We start from the raw sequence: 19450 nt of genomic DNA, 5'->3' as shown, positions 1-19450 counted from the left end.
CGTAGATTCTGTCACACTGTGATCAGCATTTGAAAGAGCAATCTTAGTTTTGTACATTAATGGCATCCATTAGTGCTGTCTGAGAACCAAGAAAAGTAAGGTACAAAAAGAATATAGCGAGGGATAGTATCGAATAATGCAAGCGTACAGCGTGTCAGTGCTCTTTATATGCCAGGAACACAGACTGTCGGGACAGTTATGGAGACAAATGAATGATGCAACATGTTCAGTATTGAGGACAATAATACCAAACGCTGACACCTGGATGGACATATCTCTGCTCTGGCATTTAGATGCGTCCCCACATCATCTAGCAGAACGTCCGCTGATGTATGTGTGCGTTGTTTGTGTCTGTGCTGCTGTATAGTGAGGTGAAAGGTGAAACATGAGCAGTTATATGTGAGCAAGGTTTGGCCTGTGCTGCTATAGTAAGGGTGGGGATGTGATGGCTACAGTCTTACTGACAATATGCAATAATAACCATAACCTTCACCCATGTCCCCATCACAAAGTATGTATATATATATACATATATGTATACCGTATTTTCCGCACTACAAGGCGCACCCGCATTATAAGGCGCACCTTCAATGAATTACATATTTTAAATTTTTTTCCATATAAAGTCGCTAAAGTAGAGGCTGGGGTTACATTATGCATCCATTAGATGGTGCTGCGCTAAAGGGAATGTCAACAAAAGAGTCAGATAGGTCAGTCAAACTTAATTAATAGATTACAAACCAGCTTTCTGACAACTCCATTCACTCCCAAAATGAATAAACAGCTGTTTTATTATTATTTTCTCTGAGGTAAAGTATTTGACAAGGCGGGGTCAAGTAGGACTCAGACGCAGGCGTAAGGTAGGCCACCAAGGCAGCAGGTTTATTTCCGGCCAACAGAGGTCTCCTCTCCAACTGAGAGGAGAACAGGGAGGGGAAAAAGTGGAGAACAAAAAGCGCTCCACTAGGGAGGAAAAAACAGGCAAAAGGTACTGGGGACAACAGAAAGCGCTCCGCTAGGGAGGAAAAAGGGCACAAGGCAAAAGGGGTAACTAAAGGCGCTCCAAAAGGGAGGAAAAGGCACAAAAACAAGGCAACAACGCTAGGCAACATGAACGGTGACATAAGGACTGTGGACGCTTCCATGCACTGACGGTGTGTGACACTTCGGCCACGGAGGGGAGAATGCAGGTGGCTTTTATTGTCTTGGTTGATTGGTGGCAGGTGGACATGATCATGGGCGGGGACCGGTAATTAGTGAACTGCAGGAAGGGCAAGTGACCTGGGGTGCGAAGGGAATCAGAAATTCAAAATAAAACAGGAAACATGACTATGACAATAAAGGCCTGTCACGCAGGTGGCGGCGTGACAGTACCCCCCCCCTCAATGGCCGGCTCCTGACGGCCATCCGACCCAAAGAGTCCAAAAACAAGGGCGGGCGGAAGGGGGCACGGAGGTGGGAACACGGCCCACCCATCCGTACAGACAAAAAGCAGTTCAGGAGGGCGTCCTCGACGCCCGACAAGAGAGTCCCAGCGGGGCCAGTCAGGAGGGCGTCCTCGACGCCCGACAAGGAGCAGAGGTGGCGGCGGGGTGTTCGCCGCCAGATGAGGAGCAGGAGGCGGCCGCTGGCCGGGCGCCGGCGGAACTGGTGCAGGTGATGGCGGCCGCTGGCCGGGCGCCGCCGGAACTGGTGCAAGAGGAGGCGGCCGCTGGCTGGGCGCCGCCGGTCGAGGAACCGGAGGTGGCGGCCGCAATCCATGCGCCGCCTGACGAGGAACAGGAGGTGGCGACCGCAATCCATGCGCCGCCTGACGAGGAACAGGAGGTGGCGGCCGCAATCCATGCGCCGCCTGACGAGGAACAGGAAGTAGCGGCCCAGGCGAAGCGGCCAGGGACTGCGGCGGCAGCGGCCCAGGCGAAGCGGCCAGGGGCTGCGGCGGCAGCGGCCCAGGCGAAGCGGCCAGGGGCTGCGGCGGCAGCGGCCCAGGCGAAGCGGCCAGGGGCTGCGGCGGCAGCGGCACAGGCGAAGCGGCCAGGGGCTGCGGCGGCAGCGGCACAGGCGAAGCGGCCAGGGGCTGCGGCGGCAGCGGCACAGGCGAAGCGGCCAGGGGCTGCGGCGGCAGCGGCACAGGCGAAGCGGCCAGGGGCTGCGGCGGCAGTAGACAAGGTTCCGGAGCGAGAGGCTGCAGCAAACGAGGTTCAGGGGCGAGAGGGTGCAGCAAACGAGGTTCAGGGGCGATAGGGTGCAGCAGACGAGGTTCAGGGGCGAGAGGGTGCAGCAGACGAGGTTCAGGGGCGAGAGGGTGCAGCAGACGAGGTTCAGGGGCGAGAGGGTGCAGCAGACGAGGTTCAGGGGCGAGAGGTTGCAGCAGACGAGGTTCAGGAGCGAGAGGCTGCAGCAGACAAGGTTCAGGAGCAAGAGGCTCCAGCAGACGAGGTTCAGGGGCGAGAAGCTGCAACAGACGAGGTTCAGGGGCGAGAGGCTGCAGCAGACAAGGTTCAGGGGCGAGAGGCTGCAGCAGACGAGGTTCAGGAGCGAGAGGCTGCAGCAGACAAGGTTCAGGAGCAAGAGGCTCCAGCAGACGAGGTCCAGGAGCGAGAGGCTCCAGCAGACGAGGTTCGGGGTTCTGAGGCCAGTCCGACCCTTCACCCCAGTCGCCACGGTCCAAAGCCATCAACTCTTTTATCTCTGCAATGACTCGGGCGATGTCTTCAAGCCTCTGCCAGGTCTCCAATTTGGACACTCCCGCTGGGTCCATGCTGGCCGAAGTGTACTGACAAGGCGGGGTCAAGTAGGACTCAGACGCAGGCGTAAGGTAGGCCACCAAGGCAGCAGGTTTATTTCCGGCCAACAGAGGTCTCCTCTCCAACTGAGAGGAGAACAGGGAGGGGAAAAAGTGGAGAACAAAAAGCGCTCCACTAGGGAGGAAAAAACAGGCAAAAGGTACTGGGGACAACAGAAAGCGCTCCGCTAGGGAGGAAAAAGGGCACAAGGCAAAAGGGGTAACTAAAGGCGCTCCAAAAGGGAGGAAAAGGCACAAAAACAAGGCAACAACGCTAGGCAACATGAACGGGGACATAAGGACTGTGGACGCTTCCATGCACTGACGGTGTGTGACACTTCGGCCACGGAGGGGAGAATGCAGGTGGCTTTTATTGTCTTGGTTGATTGGTGGCAGGTGGACATGATCATGGGCGGGGACCGGTAATTAGTGAACTGCAGGAAGGGCAAGTGACCTGGGGTGCGAAGGGAATCAGAAATTCAAAATAAAACAGGAAACATGACTATGACAATAAAGGCCTGTCACGCAGGTGGCGGCGTGACAGTATTAGTATTAGCTAGCGATCCACTATGGCGGGATCTTTTGCGCATGCGCGTCACCGATCGTGCAGGGTCACCGATAGTGTCTTGACAGCGAGACCTGTTGCGGCCCAGTATTAATCCATATATAAGGCGCACTGGATTATAAGGCGCATGGTCAGCTTTTGAAAAAATTGAAGGCTTTTAGGAGCGCCTTATAGTGCGGAAAATGCGGTGTATATACACTCCTGATCAAAATCTTAAGACCAGTTAAAAAATTGCAAGAATTTGCATTTTGCACTGTTGTATCTTAAGAAGGTTCTAAGTAGAGTTTCAGAATGCAAAAAGAAGAAATGGGAACAAGAGACCAAATATTTTGAGCAGGCAATTTATTGAAAAGAACAATTTCACTGAAATAGGCTGTTCATCAGCTGATCAAAAGTTTAAGACCACATCCTTTAAAAGCCCAAATCTGTGCAAAAATTTGGATTCCATGTCATTTTCTGTCAAGTAATCACACTGTCAAGACCTTTTGATGGGAAAAGCAAAAAAAACTCACTGCCTTCGAAAGTGGCAGGATTGTTGAGCTGCATAGACAAGGCCTCTCACAACGTGCCATCGCTGCTGAGGTTGGACGCAGTAAAGACAGTCGTTTTGCATTTCTTAAAAGATCCTGAGGTTTATGGATAAAAAAAATCAAGTGGTAGACCCAAAAAAATCTTACCGGCACTGAGCCGGAGGATCCGAATGGCTGTTCATCAAGACACGGGGCGATGCTCATCCCAAATTAAAGCCATTACTGGTGCTGACTGCAGCCCAATAACCATCAGACGGCATCTGCAAAGGAACGGCTTCAAAAACAAAAAACGTCTTCAAAGGCCACGTCTCCTGCAACGCCACAAAATTGCCCGTTTGGCCTTTGCAAGGGAGCACCAAACATGGGACGTTCAAAGTTGGAAGAAAGTTTTATTCTCTGATGAGAAAATAATTAATCTTGATGGTCTTGATGCCTTCCAACGCTACTGGCATGACAAGGAGATGCCACCTGAAATTTTTTCAACACGGCACAGCAGAGGGGGCGCCATCATGATCTGGGATGCTTTTTCCTTCAATGGAACAATGGAGCTCCAGGTTGTGCAGGGGCATCAAACAGCAGCTGGCTACGTGGAGATGTTGCAGCGGGCATCCCTCATGACTGAGGGCCCTCGTCTGTGTGGTGATGACTGGGTTTTTCAGCAGGACAATGCTGCAATTCGCAATGCCCGTCTGACAAAGGATTTTTTTCAGGAGAATAACATCACTCTTTTGGATCATCATGCATGTTCCCCTGATCTAAATCCAATTGAGAACATTTGGGGATGGATGGCAAGGGAAGTTTACAAAAATGGACATCAGTTCCAGACAGTGGATGCCCTTCGTGAAGCCATCTTCACCACTTGGAGCAACATTCCTACAAGCCTTTTGGAAACACTCGCATCAAGCACGCCAACACAAATTTTTGAAGTGATCAACAATAATGGTGGAGTTACTCATTACTGAGTATGTTTTCGAGACTTTAATTTCTGTTTTAGGGCTTTTTTTGAGCTATGGTCTTAAACTTTTGATCAGCTGATGAACAGCCTATTTCAGTTAAATTGTTCTTTTCAATAAATTGCCTGTTCAAAACATTTGGTCTCTTGTTCCCATTTCTTCTTTTTGCATTCTGAAACTCTACTTAGAACCTTCTTAAGATACAACAGTGCAAAATGCAAATTCTTGCAATTTTTTAACTGGTCTTAAGATTTTGATCAGGAGTGTATATAGTGTTGCTGTTTATTTGTTATTGAGTATTTGTGGATGTGTGGACCATCTGCTGTGGAGCAATTCATTAGTTATTGTTGCAGATCCATTTTTTATTTTTTTTTAAAAGCTTTTTTTTTTCAATCTTTATTGACGGGAATATGTGTTGTGCAGTGGTTTAGTGTTCCCTGGAGAAGTGGGTATGCTATTATAATTTTTAACGTTTTATTTATTAATTTTTTTAAGTAGTCCAGAAAAGCATGCCATATTGGAAACAGTGTCATGGAAGACAATTAGGAACAGAGGAGGGTGGATCATCGCTTCACCTGAATAAAAAAATGGGTAATCTGGCTCACATATAGGCCACTGAATGGTGATCAGGGGATTTAGCAATGAATCTGCACAATGCTGACTGAAAAAGAAGGTGGTATATGCTGTACACCTGCGTCTACCCTGGACAACACCACAGGTGTTCTGAATCGGAGGGGAAACAAGATCAGCTGTCTCCCAAGCTGAAGTTTGTGAGTTTGCTCCTCCACCCTTGAGTCACTTGTATTTTCTATTTTTTTCAAATTCTTTATTTTACTCTCTTCCAAGTCTAAATATTACTCTAAAGCTGAGTCTATGTGATCCCACTCTATTTCGATCCAAATTTACTCTACAGAATTTACTGGGTGTGCCACAAGTGGGCTCACTAAAATACAGGAAAATCACAGTCATGTTTGTATCAAGATCCCTGAGCCAAATGGATGTTGTACAAATCAATCCCATGCCTTTTGTAACTGTTGCAGCTACTGTGTCCAGAGGCATTTCCAAATCCAACTAGATATACAGTATTAATCTGAGATCTCTGCAAGTAAAATGTGGTATGTCCTCTACACAAAGAGCCCGGGGCACAATCCCAGCACAGCAGAGCGACGAGCGGGTTCGGTAGGTGGCAGTCGTGTCCTTTTTGCTCGACACATTAGCGGGCCAATCTCACATATTCACAGCGCCTAAACCTCTTTTCTCCCTCGGTTGTCACTGGTGCACATTCAAACAACGAATTTGACCCATAACAAAAGCTATTAAGTAACGTAAATTTAGCAGAAAATGCGTGAATTTCAAACTGAGTATGCCGTTTCGAGAGCCGTGCAAGTTAAAGTGAGCAACATGTCGACCGAGGGAGGAGAAGAGAAACAGCGTCTTGCCGCTCTGCTCCTGATTCAGCAGCAGTGACTGAGGGAGCACTTTGTCAGCGGGAGGTAACCCACATGACTGCTTATCAATTCTACGCCTGTCCGCTGTGCTGCACCGTCCGGAACGCGCGCTGAGATGCTCCACATCACCGTTTCACGCAAGCCTCCGCGCGCGGGCTGCAAGTCGGATCTTGTGGTCACAAGCCCGAAGCGTTTGCAACCCAGGGAGGAGGAGAAGGACGGATAGGACACTTGAATGAGAAGCACTTTGCGCCCGTCGCCTCAGTGGAGAGGTGAGACTTGATTTTGAGAGATTTACGCACGTGTGGCGCAGAAGTCAAGCTCCCCTTCAGTGACTTGGCTCCAGCTGCACATGATGATATCAATGCACGGAGGAGACGAAAGTATTTAGTCAGGGAAACGAAAATTGACGTCGAATGTGATGTTATAAAAGGCTTCTTGTGGATCGTCGCTGGATTCCCCCCCCCCCTCCTTTTTGATGTCCGTTTGTCAGTATCGCGCATGATTTTCGTTTTGGACCCGTCGGGAGTAAAACATAGTCTACTAATAATTTTATATGATTGAAGTTGTTCTTCAGCATAACGTTTGAGACTTTTATGCGCATCCATAAATCTTGAGGGACAACATAAACTCTAAAGCTGCACATGAGCTGTGCGATTAAATCTATTCAAATCCCGTGGAATTGACGGCTAAAAGTAATAAAGACTTGAGGAGACGTGACATTTTAAAAAGTGAGAAGATATTGAACTAAATGCCACGTATAGATGTTGATCTGCGTTGAAAAGGATTTTTCCCTTCCAGGATGCATCAATGTGGAAGCTGAACCACATATGAGGAGATTTATCCATATTGTACATTTACAGCACTGAAGGAATAACAAGTGTGCAAGCGTGGGACATTAATGGGTCGAGCAGTTGCAGCAATGGCACTTGTGGGTCCCTCCGCGCTAAGAGCATCGTGGAAAAGGGCAATATCGGATATATGGCCATCATTTTGAGAGTTATTTCCAGACCTGGACTGATGGATGGAATGCTTATTGTCATAAGTGTGGCTAAATAGCCTCGGATTGTGCAAGCTCGCCTGAGAATTGCGGATTTTTTTTCTCCCCCATGCAGTTTTTTTGGTGCTTTGACAAAAAGACGGATCGCTCTCAAAGAGCCCCAAACAGCAGGATCGCTGTCTACATGCATGAACAAGTAAGCTTGTGCGTGTGTGCGCGCGTGTGTGCGCGCGCGTGTGCGCCCCTCTGCCTGTCTCGCGTCTCCTTACCATATCGGCAAATTCTACTACAAATGTCATAGTTGCAACATTGCAAAGGCAAAGTACAGTGCCAAAACATCTGCCTTTTGCAAAAAGGCGGTCTTTATGGTCTCAGGCGATATATGATCAAGCAATCTTGAAGGAAGCACTGACTTGGCAGATGATTTGAAAAGCTTGCTGCTTTTCAATGCCTTCCCGCGGGATCGTTAAGATTTATAAGCTCATGTGCGGGAGGCTATAGGAAAAACGTGGCAATAACAATCGTAGGCACCACCATTGAATTGTAGACTGCACCACGTTTTACACCCTCTGAATACAAAGTAGGCGACAGCTATTTGCTCATCACCCAACCAATATGCAGCTAGCCAAATTCATTTGAGCATGTGGTAGAGCGGTTATTTTTCAACTTTTAAAAAGGTTTGTTTGATATGAAAGTGTTTGAATATCATGAGCAGCCCTTATGTTATCACATGACTGGTTCTTAATAGTCAGATAACGTCTGTCATGTGTATCTTCCTGGCATGGCCTGGATCGACACAGAAGGCACTTGTTCCATGCTTCCATGGCTCCCTGTGATGGAGCTGTCCCCCTTTTGGGGTGCTGAAATAGAAAGCAGCCTTTCCTTTCTTGCAGCATCATGCATTAAATTGCAGTACATGTTTTGAGATTGGTCAGTTGTTGCTCCTGAATCGGTTTTTTTTCGCCAGTTCAATGTATCACTCTTTGTTGTAACAACTGCTGTTCAAGCATAACAGTGCTATACAGTGGGAAGGTTAAGGTTGTATAGCATGGAATAAAAAAAAAAAAACTGGATGTCTGGCCGAAACCTAAGTGTTGACGCTGAGAAGAAAAGACCACGTATGTTCATCTCAGTGTAATAGCTTAGTGTAAAAGTACAATTTCAGCCCCTATTTGTATGTAATAGTCAGCTGCATATCTCGTTTCATCATCCATGCAGTATTTACTCACATCTACACACTCACGCACCCACAACACACATACACACAGGTGATCCTGAAGTATATGTCTGTGATCGTCAGTAAACCATAAATCGCTGTTGTCGGTAAATGCATAAATGTGGGTAGCTGCTGTCACTTTTCACATGAAGAATGAATCTCATTATTCATCATGTGTGAACTGTAGCGAGCATCTGTCATCCGCTGCAAGAAAAGCATTCTGTGATGGAGTGACATAATCTTGGGACATATTACAATTTATTGTTTAATTTAGAACGTATTTTACAGCTTTCCCGCAATGAGGTTACCGCCATAATTTCTCCCCACACACTCACAAGTTTGCAGTTAGTAAAGTGGCACAGGATGATTCATAGCGGTACAAAGACAGATGATTCATTTTCCCAATTGTAGGCCAACATACAAAATGGATATCCATTATTTGCCAATAGAAACATCTTAACTAGTTTAAAATGTAGAGGCAATGATAGTCTTTTTTGTTGTTGTTGTTGTTGTTTTTAAATTATTAGAGCTATGTTAGCCCTCCATATAGTTGGTGTTATCCTTTGAGCCGGTGCAGTTCATTAAAAGACCAAAAAAAAAAAAAAAAAAAGAGTCTTCCTGCTGTTCACACCAACACAGTTCTTCCTCAGACATCTGCTTCAAGTCCAATATATTTAGTTTTTGCTGTCTGGTGCATCTATTGAAAATCATTCCAAGCAGCCATGTCAGGAAATGAATGAAGTTGTCACATAATAAGGAGCATTGTAATGAGAGACCAGGGGTCTTGACATACTCTACTGTATACCCATGTTCGGTTCCTACACTCATGTCATTTATTTCCCATTTCAGCCTGTGGCCCGGTTCAGATCGGGGCCAGCACTGGGGGCTATATAATGAAATGATCATTTCTCAAATCGGATTAATCTCTACAAAGCCCATCTTGGAGCACCATTAGCATTCATTTTCTTTCACTGCTCGGGACTTGTTTCAATAATAGAGCTACTTTTATGTTTCCCATCTTCTCTGCTTATGAAATGTCTCAAGAGGGTTTATTTCACGACAATAGTGCAATTACATGAATCTGTTTTCTGCTCCCCATCCTCTCGTCTTGGATACATTTGGATCAATTTGTCAGGTTTGAATGCCGGGAGGAGCTGGAAGATCAAATGTAGGACGTGGAAAAAAATAAAGTGCGGACGTGGACAAGATAACAGGATAGGTTGTAAATGCAACTGCCTTAAACTGATGACAGGGGCGGACGAATGGATCAATACAACACCATCATGGGCCATGGGTTATATACTGGATGTTTATTTCTTATTATCATACCACGTTTCACATTTACAACCATAAAATAGCACTGCACAACATAACAGGCCCTTTAAGATTTTTTTTTTTTTTTGGCATGAGGCAGTGTATTTTTCTAATACCTTTAAAGGTGAAAACAAACCATACGCTAAACCAGGAGTGTCAAACTCATTTTTCTCACCCACTTTTCATAGGGCTTCCCACAGAGGGCCGTTATAATGGTGAAACCGTATAAATGTTTAATCATTTTATCATTTTATTACATAGTAGTAATGGACAAATGAAGCATCATGAAAGCTTAATGAAGCACTTATGATATACTCCTCTGGATGGCACACAGTAAATTCTGTAAAGTAAATTTGACTATTTAGAGTGGGACAAAATAGACCTAGTTTTAGAGTAATATTTACACTTAGAAGAGAGTAAAATAAAGAATTGGAAAAATAAAATAAAAGTGACTCAAGGGTGGAGGAGCGAACTCACGACCTTCAGATTGGGAGACAGCCAATCTACTCTGTGAGCCACGGAGGTCTTACTCCCTTCCTAGTGTAAATCTTAACCTACGCTAAAACTGAGTCTATTTGGTCACTGTAAATAGAGTCAAATTTACTCTAAAAAGAGTCAAATTTACAATACAGAATTTAAGGTGCATTCTTGGTTTCAAGATGCAGTGGAAATTGCACTTTCCACTTTCCATTGCACTAGCATTTATATATCAACCAAAACTATCATGTAGAGGAGTTAAAATAATAATAAAAAATAATAAAATAAAACATTGCATATGCTTCATGAAGCTTCATTTTTGCATCACTACATAATGCACAACAAATAGATTGCTATTTTTGAAATCAGAAGTCAAGGACAGTAGCTTCTTTAAATAATTTTGAAGTTACTTTAATAATGGAAACAAAATTATTGCAAAATTTTGTCTTTTTTATTTATTACATTGACAATTTCCAATTTTGGTACAGATGTTAGCAAGTGTCCCGGAAGTTCACACACAATCGCGTTTGTGGGCCACATAAAATGATGTGGTGGGCCGGATCTGGCTCCTGGGCCTTAAGTTTGACACCTACGGTGTTAAACCTACCTAAGCTCATGATTAGACTTTTTGTTCGTAATTCCAATAATTAATTCACCCATTTTCTTCCGCTTGTCAGGGGACCAATCATTTTACTTTGATGATGTCAGGAGCTAGGAAGTGTGGTGGTGGACCCAAATGCAGGAGGCGGACGAGTCAGAGGTGCTCAAAAGGAGTAAATTTAATTAAACAAAAGACTAAAGTGGCAAACAGGCTTGGTGACAAGGAATAACAAAATACCAACGAGAAAAAAAAACTATACAGGAGCAGACTAAACTATGACAACATGAACGTGGGGAAACAAGAATAATGAACCGACAAACACTGACACGAAAACCGAATACTAAATACACACACTAATTACACACGACGAGACACAGCTGGGCAAGACACAAGTGGAAGGGGGTGCTGATTGGTTGGCACATGAGGACGGGCAGGTAAACACAGGTGGACATGGAAAGGCTTAACGAGACTAGGGAAAACCAGGAAATCAGAACATAAACATGACAAACTAAAAACCCAACAAAAACAAAGCAAAACCCACCCTAAACAGAACCAAAACATGACAGATGAACTATATAATGAGTGATTATTTTCATTTATTTACATAATTAAAGGTCATATAGCATTCAGCTTTAAATTGCCAGCTTGCACTCACTAATAAAGCCAGTATTACCCATTCCATTATTACATACTATTATATACCACCAACAAGCTTGTCTGGCCCCCTTTCATGCATGACACAATATCCATTGTTTATCCACACTAGCACGGGCTGAGCTTCAATACTTTCAATGTGTGTAATCTTTGTTGAACCCTTGTTTTTTTGTTGTTGTTTTTTTTCTCTAGCTTCAGCTAATAATAACCTCGACACGATGGCTGCCGGCATAGTGTCGAGTCCTGCATCAGAAGCGGCTGATGTGATTGTGATAAAAGCTCACCTGAATGGATGACAGCGTTGTGGTCAGAGTTGTCAACTAGTTGTCGTTTATTGCCATTCCACAAAAACGGTAGCATATGAATACAACAGTGTGCACCAACAGGTGCTGTTTTACATTTTGTTGTTGTTTGTTTTACATTTGTTTCTAGTCCTACTTAGCACCTGTAGATGTGACTGGATGTTGTTCATGCTTGCATAATTATAATCTCCTGCAACCAGGCGAAAGCAAGCGTCTTATACACATCACCCTGACACAGATGGACATGATCGGTATCTGCAGTCGCCCCACTCATTAGTCATCCTCTCCGGCGTGTCTGTCTGAATGTTGTGTCCAAGGGAAGAACAGCTGAGCAGGGGGACAGCCGCAGCACATTCCGCCAGTCGATGGATTAATCAATTGGTGTTCCAGCTCAGCCAATCCATCTTAGAAAATAATCTGGTCGACATCATAAAAGTGCTATTCTGTCATTCTAGAGGCCAGGGATCACTTGTCTTGTTTTTCGTCTTACCCTCTTCTCTCTCACTCCACTTATCAGAACATACATAAGTGGATTAAATGAAATATACTGTTATACTGTAGATGTGTGTTCAGGAGGGTCAACAATGAGAAAGGGCTGCTGTTTTCTCCCCCCTTCTTTGAAAAAATACATTTTTGGATATTTTCATCACTGAAGACTTAAGTGCCCAATACAAGTCTAGCACAAACTGCAGTCTAACTGTGCACATGCATGGAGTCTTTTGGTATTTTCCTAGACTTTGTGCAGGTAGAAGCCGCCATAACGTTGCGTTTGCGCCGTTGTGGGATGGAATGTAGTTTATTCCTGGCCAATCGTAGTGACATCCTTCATTTGCATTAAAATCAGGGTGCTCTAAGTGCACGTTGCATTTGTCATTGCGGAAGCAAATTAACTCGCTGGGCTTCGAGAGATGAGATTGATGTGTGCATTGTGCGTTTATGCATGCATGACACCCCGCCCAGTTTTGCCGCACGGTCAAATCATTTATTTTTACAATTATTCAGACACTGAATGAAATCCAATGACATTCACTACAAACGTTCTCAAAGCACCGATCTGTCTGCTTGCGCCTCGATCAAACACACTAAAATGGAATTAGAAACACCTGAGCTACGATTTAGAAATGTTTTACTGAGTCTAAAAATCAAGTCTCTTTTCTATTACCAAATTGCCAGATGTGCTAAGGCAGCTCGGTGCACCAGAACGCTCAGGGAGGCGTAGTGCGTCCACCAAATTCACAAACCTGCAAAACCAGACTTGCCCCTGTGCAAAAATCAAGATGTGCCCGTTTTTACGCAGAGCGCAGTGTCCTTTCCATTACCAAATTGCCAGATGCACCAGGGGCGTGGCACTTGTATCCGTCAGAACGCCCACAGACCCCAGACATGGCAGACTAGAGTTACCCGGAACGAAAATTAAGATGGATTAGTTTTTACGCTGAGGGCACATGTACCTAAATTGAAATTTAGAAAAGTAATAAACTGAGTGTTTTTGACTCCATTCATAAATTCAGTCAAGGGCAGTGATTTTTCACTATTCATATCACATCCCATCCTGTTTGACTCACAAATGTGTACCTTTCTACAAGTCCAGTTTCTCTCTTGGCCTCACAAGAATGTCCCACACTATTAAAATGCAGACTGATGGCACCCAAGATAGGACTAACATGATCGCTCTGATAATACATTGCCTGAGTTTGCCATAAATACACAACTACACACATGAAGAAATGTTTATACATATGCACTGAGCAGGAGGCATTCACTCGGCCTTTGGGGCCATTGGGCTTCATGTGCTTAAAGTGCTACTGGCTCAGGTCCACATTAATTCCTGCTGCTTATTTGGAGGTTAAATGGAATGTGAAATGGTCAAGGGCTAGTTTGTGGTGCTTCCCTTTATATCCCAGATGGATGAAAATAAGACATTTGAAATCTCTGTAAGGATAAAGCATAAAGGGGAAACAAAAATCAGAAGAGCTGTGTTTACATTACTGTTGTCTGCAGTGGCATTTACAGACAGAAGGAATTTAAGGACAAAAATAATTTGTAGAGCCATGAGATAGTTGAACTGTTATTGTCAGTGGACACCAGAAATGGACATCAAATGCAGCAAGTACACCCAATAACAGATTGGTCAAATCTACCGAATAAAGGGTTAAATTTGACCAATCTAGCTGGTAGTTATGTGTCCGCCAGATCCTGTGGTTGAAATAACCATTCTAGAATGGTACGTGTTTTCAACCAATATATACAACCAATTAGGGGTGTGAAAAAAAATAGATTCAGCAATATATCGCGATATTACATCGCACATTCTCGAATCGATTCAATAGGCGGCCGAATCGATTTGTAAAAGTCAATTTTTGATGGAAAAAATATTCAACAAAATGTCTTACTTAGGGTTAGGATTCGCACCTTAAATCATGGAAACATTTTATATTAATTAATGGAACATTAAGCCTTAATATTTTATTTCAAAGCTGTTCAAATATGAAACAGATTACAACCTGTTTGTTAAATACTGTGGCTCACAGTTATGACTGAAGTCTCAGATAAATAAATAATACATTTTCATACAAATCTTACAATGTACATGTACAAGTTTACTGGTTAGTATTTTCTAAATTTGAGTTAAAAAAAAAGAAAAAAAAAAGAAAAAAAAACAATTCGCAACAATCAATTTATAAATTCGTATCGGGATTAAACGGTATCAAATCGAATCGTGACCTATGAATCGGGATACGAATCGAATCGTCAGGTACTAGGCAATTCACACCCCTACAACCAATATATACTGGTGATTGGGCCAACCGATACAAATTGGTCATTCTTACCAAGAGATTGGTTAATCTGTGCTAGAGGCTGACATTTTATCGGGAATCCCGAAAAACACATACCACTGATTGTCACACCCACCTAAGTGGGGTGAAATTTGTTCTCTGCATTTGACCCATCCCTTGAGGGATGCGGTGAGCAGCAAAGGCAACACTTGGGAATCATTTGGAGATCTAACCCCCCAATTCCAACCCATAATGCTGAGTGTCAACTTAAGCAGGGAGGCAAATTGGTCCCATTTTTATAGTATTTGGTATGACCCAGCCAAGGATTTAAGCCACAATCTCCCAGTCACAGGGAGGACACTCTTCCACTCGGCCACGCAGCATATAGGGTTCTATATCCGTGCCTAGCACAAGTTTAGCACAAGGTGCGGTGTAAATGCACGCAGGGGTGGACTAGACTTTGTATTTGTTATTGTGGTATTTGATGCAGCTTAAAAGATAGATAGATAGATAGATAGATAGATAGATAGATAGATAGATAGATAGATAGATAGATAGATAGATAGATAGATAGATAGATAGATCGATCCACATACATTTTTATATTTTTACCACAGTTATTACAAAAGAGGAACTGATGATGTAAGACCATGCTCATCAAATCTTTTTGCTGGATTTAATGTTTTGCCAGAGGGGTGGTGCGTGTGTAAGCCTGACATACTGTATGTTTGCCCTCCTAAAGTGGTGGCTTCTGCATACCCATGGGTGCAGAAAAAGAGTCTAAAAATAGTTTGTTGCCCAGATCTTTTGCACTCATAAAATCCTTACAAGTTAGCCATTAGATATATAAGCTCATTTGCCACAGGAAAACATAATTATCACGCAGCAGTCACACCTCAGCAAGTAGGGGCAATTTACGTATTTCAGCTACTGGAGCGACACAATATCAACAAAGGTAGTGATAAAGACCTTAGATGATTTAATTGAGGGTTAGTCTTCACAGTGGTTGTGTTTTTCCAAGTGCTTGCATTGAATTACTCTGCATACTATGACTCCCTTCTCCCAAATACCGTTAACATGCTTCTTTGGTTAACCAAAATATTTAAATTGTCCACATGTATGAATGAGAGTGTGAATGGTTGGTTGTCTATCAGGTGATGGGTGATTAGTCCAAGCCAGTTTGGATAGGCTCCATTACACCTGGTGAGGAAAAGCGGGATGGATGGATGGATGGATGGATGGATGGATGGATGGATGGATGGATGGATGGATGGATGGATAGGTGTCAACTGTTGTACTTGGAGAGTAACACCTATGTGTTGAACAACTAAGTATTTTTGTCCAGGTAGTGTAGGGTAACACAACTTTAAATTAAAAAGGAACTACCCACTGTGACAATGCATCTCATCTGAAAGTATTTACTTTCAGATGAGGGAGCATTGCCACAAGTATCTGTCTATTTTGTTCTTACTTGTACATACACACGTTTATCTGTGTGATTGTCAGTGTCTTAATGGATTTCACTCACTAGCCACTCGCCCTGTTGCTCTATGGCCCGAATGTGTCACTCATCCTGGCACCTGCATGTAGGCATGGCTGCCCTACCAAGATAGTTTTGATCTGACATGGATCGACTTTCACGTGATTTAATTCAAGTTGTCTCTATGGTGCTAGTCTGTTTTCACCGCTCAGGTCAAGGCCCTGTGTCAGGAGCTGTCAGTCTGCTGCAATACTAAATGTGGAGGAGAGAATAAAGAAATACTGCTTAGTTTAAAAACGAGTTGCCTGGACAGATTATATGCACATTTTGGGCTCTATATACATCGAAGGTGCATCTTTGAGCGCAAAAATTGGAACCTCTTGATTTTCGTGTCAGTACAAAGTTATAATGTTTGGCAATTTGGTAGATAGCTTTGCACCATGCTGGGCTTTCCGGTGGATCGAGGGCGTCTTCTGACAATTTGCTAGCTGAGAATAGACTAAGCTTTACATCTGCTGGAACCAGGTCTAAGTATTGGTGCAACACAATTCTGGTGAGTGTGGTCATGGTGCAGGCAGACAAATTCTGAGTTCCACGAGTATATGTGGTGGATGTCATCGTTATTTGTTCATAAATATGGCAATATTGTGCATCAAACCATCGGAATTGGAGGAATCAATTCATTGAATGCATTATTATTATTATTATTATTATTATTATTATTATTATTATTATTATTATTATTATTATTATTACCATCTTTGTCCGCAATCTTGGTGTCTCCAAGTGCTCATTTCACAGCGATCTGTTACTGCCCTGGCCAACTTGACATCATCCACTCACGGAGGCCTGCTTGCAGTTCCAAATAAACGTAATTGCGCTTCAACCTCATAGACATGGACTCGAGCAAATCAGTTTCTCCTTCCGTCATGTCACGGACTGTGCGCCTCTTGTGTACGGATTTTAAAGTGAATGAGGGGAGGTGGTGAATCAAATTGGATGTGCTCGCTCACACAACCGCACGACATGCCCGATTTACGGCGTTGTCTGCGAAAATACCAAACCAAAGTCTAACCCACCCATGCAGTAGGCCGCGTTCCGTGCCAGACTGAAGTTAGGTACGGATTTTTAGTCCTCAGATCATATCCACTCACTTGAATTCACTGAATTCTGAGTTCACTGAATGATTTGGTGAGATTGAACACTTTTGAAACCACTGTTTTCAGCATTTGTGTGCGTGCGTGCGCGTGTGCTTCATTTTTTATTTATTTTTTAGCCCAGGGATACTGTGGGCTGCCGAGAATTTATCAAATGCATATGTACATGTACTATACACCCCACCTCCAATAATATTATGAAATGGAGGTTACAGAATTTGCAATCAATGCTGTTCCTTTGTCAGTCTTCGAATAAAAAAGTCATCATTTGGCATCATACAAATTAATTATCATGTGGAGAGGAACTTTTAATAACTTTAATTAATTTCATGAGGACATGTATTCATGACATGAGCATATATGTTGCTTTTGTTCAAGGGATGGACGTACCATACTGTGAAAAAAATAGTTGACCACTTTCCCATTTCTGCTATTTATTTTTTGTGGACATAGCAACATTTGTCGGTAATATGCCACAACCGCAACAAGAATCAATCCTGAACATATGTCACTGCATGTAATGAAACCTTTGCCCTTGTTTCCAAACTGCCAGCTGTGTGTCAGAAGGTGCTATTTGTCATGAATGAAAGAGTTGCATTTGATTAATGGGAACTGTAAGTAGTGAATCGAAAGAACAGAGATGTAGGCAATCATGTTTGATGAGAAGAGAGTGTGGTGTATGTATGGGGGGGGGGGGGGGCGCTAGAGAGAGAGAGAGAGAGAGAGAGAGAGAGAGAGAGAGAGAGAGAGAGAGAGAGAGAGAGAGAGAGAAAGAGAGAGAGAGAGAGAGAGAGAGAGAGAGAGAGAGAGAGAGAGAGAGAGAGAGAGAGAGAGAGAGAGAGAGAGAGAGAGAGAGAGAGAGAGAGAGAGAGAGAGAGCGAGAGAGAGAGAGAAAGAGAGAGAGAGAGAGAGAGAGAGAGAGAGAGAGAGATTAGTCTGTGTGTGTGCATATGTACGTAGCCCCTCGGCCAGCCCGATGCAGACTGTACAGACTCGAGCATTTGGCTGCAACCCTTCTGCTATTAAAAAAAAAAAATAGCACACAACATTAAAGAACTTAGCACATTGGCCTAATGTGGCAGATACGTGCGGATAAATGCTCTCAAAAATATAATCTTAAAATGATTACATCTTGTTTCTAACATTTACAGCAGTGGTGTCCAAACTAGGTCCTCAAGGGACAGAGTCTTGCAGGTTTTGGATGAGTATGAGGTGCCATCTAGGCATTCAGGATTAACACATTTCAGAGGTGTTTATAAGAGTATTGCAGTTGTATTTATGAGAGTATTTCACTTGTATGGATGGGTGTATTTCACTAGTGTGTATGAGTATGTTTAACACTTATGTATAAACACATTTCAGTGGTGTTTATAAGAACAATTTATTGTGTTTATGAGAATATTTCACCTGCATATATTAAGGTATTTCACTAGTGTGTGTGAGCAAAAAACATTTCAGTACTTTTTATAAGAGCATTTCAGTTGTAAGTTTGAATGTATTTCACTAGTGTGTGTGTGCATAAAAACTAGTGTTGTTCCGATACTGATACTGGTATCGGCAGAGGTGCCGATACTGCATTAAAACAGTGGTATTGGTGAGTACTCACAAGTAACATGCCGATACCATTAATTCCAACACTAATATAGGATTTCGGATGCAGCATTTTTCATGTTGAGGAAAAAAAACGTAACTATCGGTATGGTATAGCTATCGGCCGATGCTGCAAAGCTGGGTATCGGTATCGGGGGCCAAAAAACGGTATCTGAACAATACTAATAAAAACATTTCAATATGTGGCCATTATTGTGCCAAAACTATTTACAAAGGCGTATTTCGATCCACAAATATGTAAAATTAATTTGTATCTGTAACCAAAGTCACAAATGTGTAACAAAAATCCACAAATGCGTAACTGAAGTCACAAAATACGTAGCAAGAATCCACAAATGTTTAATTGAAGTCACAAATGCGTAACGAGAATCCACAAATGTGTGACTGAAGTCACAAATATGTGACATACTTGTAATTCAGCAAATGCGTAAACGGACTTGTATGCGTAAACACATAGTTGAATGCGTATATAGCCTCTTGATTGGCTGTATTTTTACATGTGATTTTTGTTACAGTCCTGCCGTGCAGGAGTCACAAATGCGTGTATGGAGAGTTGTGTGTAGCTCCGACCACCAGGGGA

The 19450-nt window shown here is 43.4% G+C and overlaps 1 protein-coding gene and 1 long non-coding RNA gene across 4 annotated transcripts in view; one reads left to right on the top strand and one right to left on the bottom strand.

Annotated features, from left to right (window-relative positions):
• The window catches only part of LOC144015708 (leucine-rich repeat-containing protein 4C-like), a 155887-nt gene that overhangs the window by 76477 nt on the left and 59960 nt on the right, over positions 1-19450 (top strand). The window contains exon 1 of one of the 3 annotated variants that reach the window (XM_077515945.1): positions 6093-6553. The exons of 1 other annotated variant lie outside the window; for it this stretch is intronic. The gene's annotated coding sequence lies outside the window, so the exon portion shown is untranslated. Of the gene's footprint in view, positions 1-6092; positions 7478-19450 lie in introns of those variants that run through there. One more of the 3 variants, XM_077515943.1, reaches the window with a different exon arrangement.
• LOC144015709 (uncharacterized) overlaps positions 1-19450 on the bottom strand; it is a 65648-nt gene that overhangs the window by 29094 nt on the left and 17104 nt on the right. The window lies entirely within an intron of this gene.

This window comes from Festucalex cinctus, chromosome 3, assembly GCF_051991245.1.
Source record: "Festucalex cinctus isolate MCC-2025b chromosome 3, RoL_Fcin_1.0, whole genome shotgun sequence".
Lineage (NCBI taxonomy): Eukaryota > Metazoa > Chordata > Actinopteri > Syngnathiformes > Syngnathidae > Festucalex > Festucalex cinctus.
Note: the sequence above shows the minus strand (reverse complement) of the source record. Positions and strands in the feature narration are given on the sequence as shown.